We start from the raw sequence: 6,005 nt of genomic DNA, 5'->3' as shown, positions 1-6,005 counted from the left end.
TATGGTTGAGCTGCTTTTATACACAACACCTCTGACACCAAATGTGTGGGTTTTTCCCTCATACCAACCAATTTTCTAACTCTCTGCACGTCAACTGGGTATCTTTCAATTCAATTCAATTCTGACACCAACTACCTGGAGTTAGCATCAGACTTCACAGATCTGAGGGCTCAGTCCCACAAGACTGCCATCACTTCAGATGCCAGTGATAAGTATGGAGTCCCTAGGTTACTCACACTTCTGTCTGACTTAGTTACAAATCAGGGGTTTCCACAATCCTCCTCCCTCAGGTGCAATAATTTGTGCAAACAGCTCATAGAACAAAGGAAAACAGTTTGCTTATTATTTCTTGTGTATTATAAAGGCCAAAAGGGAGAGATGCTTAGGGCAAGGTATAGGGGAAAGGAAATAGCACAGAGCTCACCACCTTCCCAGCATCTCAATGTGTTCACCAATCCTGAAGCTCCCTGAACCCTGTAGTTTAGGGGTTTTTATGGAAGTTTCATTGTGTAGGCAAGCTTGATTAAATCACTGGCCATTGTTAATCACCAGCCCTTGTCCCCTCCTTGGAGGTTGGGGGATAGGGTTCAAAGTTCTAAGCTTCTCATCAAGGTTTGGTCTTTCTAGTGACTAACTCGTATCCTGAAACTATCTAGGAGCCCCTCAGGCAAGAGTCATCTCATTAGCATGCCAAAAACACTCTTATATAGGAGATTCCAAGGGTTTTAGGAGTTCTGTGCCAGGAACTGGGGGACAAAGACCAAATATGTATGTTTTATTTTACCACAGGTGGAGACCCAAAGTTATAATACATAGCCAAGGCTTTGAGAATGAAATTACAAATCTCAAAACTCAGACTAACCTTTACATGGAACATGAGATAAATACCACCAGCCTAGAGAATCAATCAACTAATCAAAACAAAACAAAACAACCCCTGAACTAACATTGGAGCCTTCACCTGTAGAAGGAGAGATGAAACTTGTGTTTGAGCCTAAATAGATTGATTGCATGCTTCCTACAGGTAGAGGGTATAGATCTCCAGACTGCCATGTCCACTTAAGACTTCTGACACCAAATGTAAGTTCCGAGGGGTTTTCAAAACCACATTCAGGTTTGATAATTCACTGAAAGGACGCTCACAAAACTCAATGAGAGCTATTACACTCCTGGCTACAGTTTATTACAGGTTTCAAGATCTGAAAATCAGTATCATTCATCGTATCAACTCAGTAAAAGGAAAACCATATGATCATCTCAATAGATGAAGAAAAGCATCTGACAAATTTTTTGAAACAGGTAATTCCCTGAGTATGACATATCACATTAATAAAGAGAAGTCTGTATAGCTGCTGTGTCCACAGAGGTAGCACCAGGAGATGGTATGGGCTCTGCATACATTGCACAGAAAGTTGGTCCTTATCTTGTAGGGAAATATTGGGTCTAATTTCAGTATTGCTTTAGCATTGGGACTTTTCTACAATACATGTATACAGAAGGTGCCAAAAAATTGTATACACATTTTGAGAAAGGAAAAAACTGTATTAAAATTGTAATAATATATACCGATGACAAAAGATGAATACTAGTCACATTTGACTTTTGCAATTACAAGAGATGCTCAACGAGGTTACCATCAGCGTAATTTTAATAGTTTTTTTCTTTCTTAAAATGTGTATATATTTTTTTTGGCACCCTCTGTATATAAAGAAAACTAGTGCTTTTGAGTATATCTTCTAAAGTAAAGTTCCTATTATACCACAGCTTAAAAATATCCTTAAATTTTTTATTGTTTACAATTCAGCTATGCACATATCTATACGGAATTTTATTTATATACACATATGTTATAGATGAAATAATCTGGCTTGAACAAGAGGTCTGGTTTAATGTTGACTGTTTGGGAAAACTAGCTCTTGAGTTTTATAAGTAATGAGTTGTATAGTTAGGATTTCCAGTTGTCTAATTTCAGAGGTTTGTCAAGCAAACCAATCCTACATTCTTTCTCATATATTGGTTCATATGTCACAGCACCAAGTCTTTTTCTCTATTTTATATTCTTCTTTCATTTCTTGGAACTTTCTTTCATTTCTCTCATCTCTTTTTCATTCTTCCTCCAAGCTTTCACAATCACTTTTTTTCAAGTCCTTGGCATTTTCCAATTCTCTCTTTTTATAGGACATCTTTTTAAATACTCAGTCTTTCATTGCTGATCACTTTGTGAATCATCATGACTTAATATTTTTCCTGTTTGTTATGGTCTACACATGTTTTACTAAACTCCTCAGGGCAGAAAATTTTGTCTTCCGTATTTTATGCTTTGTAAAATGTCATAGACTCTTATGACTTCTAGTAACACTAAATCTCAGTGTGACTTAGCTAAAGCTACATCTTCCTTGTTTTATGTATAAGCTTTACATGCATACAAGAAAAGATTCAAGTTATACCAGCTACCTGATTTGTCAAATGTATCACTATTTTTAAGGTAGCACTAGAATGCTACCTTTTGAAATTACTGGGCACCAGGCCTATAATTTATTTTAACCTGCTTAATTTATATATATATTTTCCAGAACAAGCAAAGTTTTGTTTTTTCATTGTAAGAAGAAAATGTTCCTCTCTTTTTCAATAACTAGATTGAGCTCACATGGAATTGTCTACATGCCAGAATACCTTGTGTTCTAGTTTAAATCATGCCTTTCAGACACAAATTGTCTCTGGAATTACGCATTATTTATGATAATAGGAATCTTTAATGTTAGATTTGACGAATGTCAATATCAAAATACATTGATATTTTCAAAGTTATTTCACAGCAATCTAGACTTTATTTCCTACTTTTTTAGCACACATTTGTTTCAGGACAGTGTGGTGATGAGTTTACATCAGAAGTGAGCAAACTGAGGTTGAGGAAGCGAAATGCTCATTGTGCTGCACTCTGAGCTCTTCTTGGCTTTGGGACTGTCCTTTCCCCAACTTGTCCCTTTTCGCTCAAGAATTATCTGTCTTGTCTACCAAACCCACCTTCAGGAGGTAGCTGAGAGTAGCTTCAAGTGCCACCTCCCTTAGATATATGAGCATTTTTAGTCTGGATTCTAAAAGCTGAAAAAAATCTCAGCCACAGGATTTGAGTAGTGTGACCTTCCTGGTATCGTTCTACTTAGATTAAAGGCTTACTTGATGAGCCACCAAATTTTTTGCTTAATAAGGAAGTTGTGTATGTATTAGTTTTCTTTACCTGCCATAACACATTACCATAACTTTAGCATCTTAAAACAACAACTCATCTCATAGTTCTGTAGGTCAGAAATCCAGGCACATGGTGGCTCAGCTGGTTCTCTGCTCTGGGTTTCACAAGGCTGAAATCAAAGCAGTAGTAGGTGTATACCTTTCTGGAGACTCCAAGGGAGAATCTGTTTCTCGGTTCGTTCAGGTTGTTGACAGAATTTAATTCCATGCAGTTACAGAACTGAGTTCTCCATTTGCTTGCTAGCTGTCAACCAGGAGGCATTCCCCGCTTGTAGAGCTTGCCTGCATTCCTCGGCTTATGGTCCTTTCCCTCCATTTTCAATGTCAGCAACAATGGTTTGAGTCCTTCTTATGCTTTGAATCTCTCTCACCTCCTCTTCTGCTTCCTGTTTCTGCCACATATTTCTCACTCCAGTGAAAAAATTCCTCTTTGGAAGGACTCAAGTGGTTAGATTGGGTCCACCTATATAATTTAGGATAATCCATAACTTTAATTACATCTGTAACTGTCTTTCACAGTAGTACCTAGACTAGTGTTTTATTGACTAACCAAGGGGTGGGAATCTTAGAGGGACATCTTTAGAATTCTGCCTACTATAAGGTAGGTCTGAGACCTGCATGATAAAATGATAAATTTTTTTCAGAGAATGTATGAAGGCACTTGAATACACATGGAGTCATACCATATTCTAGAAAGGGAAGGCTCATATGGAAGAATATTATTCTCCCTGAAATTAATATACACAATTAAAGAACTGTTAATAAAAATCTAAGTGGTTTTTCGGGGGTGTTCTTTACAATTTTATTGTAAAGACAAGAAGAATAAAATGGGTAAAAATAATGACATTAGAGCAGGAAAGAGAAGGTATATTCCCCAATCCATTTCATGAGGCTAGCTATATAACTTTGATGCCAAATCCAAAGAAGGACATTACCAGAAAGAAAAATTACAGGTCAATCTCATTCATGAAAGACGCCCTCCCAGATCTTAAACTAAATATTAGCATATTGAATCTAGCAATATATAAAAAAGAAAAAGACCAATAGGACAGAATATCAAGGTCAGAAACAAATCCATACATATGTGACTACTTGGTTTATGACCAAGACAGCATTGCAGGTAGGGTGGAGAGGACCATCTGTCAATAAATGGTGCTGGTTTAAATGTCCACATTGGGAGGAAGGGAAAGGGTGTGAGGACTACAGATGCCTTACTTACATAAAAAAGTTAACTTAAGGTCTGTTTTGAACTAAATTTGAAAAACAAAACAATAAACTTTTAGAAGACAATATAGAAGACTACGTTAATGACTTCAGGGTAGGAAAAGTCTTTTAAACAGGATACAGATTCCACTGATCGTAAAGGGAAAGAGTGGTACATTTAACTATATTAAGAATTTCTTTTCATCAAAAGACATTACTAAGAGAGTGAAAAGGCAAGCCACAGAGTGGAAAAAAATATCTGTAGTACCTATAATCGACCAAATACATATTTCCATATTATATGATCAATTAATACAAATCGATAAGAAAAAGACAAACAACCTATATAATAATGTGAAAATACCTGATGCTCATATGATGCTCAATGCTCATATGAAAATGATTAATAATCAGAGAAATGCAAAATAGTGCCACAGTGAGTTGGCATTACACACCTATTAGGTTGGCAAAAATTTAAATGTCAGACAATTCAAATATTGGTGAGGATGTGCCCCAACAGGAACTTTTCTATGTTATTGTTGGTTATATAAATTGGTACAATCATTTTGAAAAATTTTGGCATGTTCTTGTGGAGCTGAAGGTAAACATGCCCTATGAAGCAGGAATTCCATTCCAAGATAAAGCTTCTATAGAAATCTATGTTTATGTGCTCTACGACACACACACACACACACACACACACACACACACACACTTTCAGAACAGCATTGCTTGTAATAGGGCAAAGCTTGAAATAGGTCGTATGTCCATCAATAGTAGACTAGATAAATTATAGTATAGCCATGCAATATGGTAACCTAAGCAATGAAAATGAATAAACTACAGCCACAACTTGTGGATGAATCTCAAAGACAGATAGCATTGATCAAAAAAATTTAAGATGTAAAAAAATCTTACTGTATGATTCCATTTACATAGAGTTCAAAAATTGGCATGTTATATTGTTTAAGAATGATTAATTAGGCAGTAAAACAAGAAAGAAAAGCAAGAAATGTTGATAATCATGATAGTGGTTATCTCTAGGCACTCGGGGATTATAAAGGAAGGGGCACATTGGAGGCTTTTGGGGTGTTGGCAATGGTCTACTTTTTGATGCAGTGGAGTTAGTTACATGAGAGTTTGAGTTATAGTCTTTAAATAGTACACTTCAGTTTTATGAACTTTTCTGTGTATTTGTTATATTTCCCATCACAAAAAGTTTATTTTAATCTTCTCCCACCCCCATTCTTCCTGATTCTTCCTCTTCAGTAGCATCTACAGTGCCTCACAGAGACTTAAGAGTTGTTGTAGAAAGACTACAAAGACTGAACAAACAATTCAGTCTTTCAAAACAAAAATACTCCCAAAGTAGGGTCTCAAGACTAAAAAAAGCTTTGCTGAGAGTAACGCATAGCATTTGACCCTATTTCTCTCCCAGCCTTGGCCAGATTAGCTAAAAAACCAGGGAACTGGGAGGAATTCAAGGGAACTGAAGAAGACTGGGAGAAGAACACTGAAGAAGACTGGGAGACCAGCAAGGGAAGGATGAGGTT

At 36.5% G+C, this 6,005-nt stretch overlaps 1 protein-coding gene across 1 annotated transcript in view; it reads left to right on the top strand.

The window, feature by feature from the left end:
• Positions 1-1,186: 1,186 nt before the first annotated feature.
• The window catches only part of LNPK (lunapark, ER junction formation factor), a 77,916-nt gene continuing 73,097 nt past the window's right edge, over positions 1,187-6,005 (top strand). The window contains exon 1 of the mRNA XM_088794491.1: positions 1,187-1,299. The gene's annotated coding sequence lies outside the window, so the exon portion shown is untranslated. The remainder of the gene's footprint in view (positions 1,300-6,005) is intronic.

This window comes from Rhinolophus sinicus, chromosome 17, assembly GCF_057876585.1.
Source record: "Rhinolophus sinicus isolate RSI-liver-muscle chromosome 17, RSI-T2T, whole genome shotgun sequence".
NCBI lineage: Eukaryota > Metazoa > Chordata > Mammalia > Chiroptera > Rhinolophidae > Rhinolophus > Rhinolophus sinicus.
This window is presented reverse-complemented; position numbering and strand designations above follow the sequence as displayed.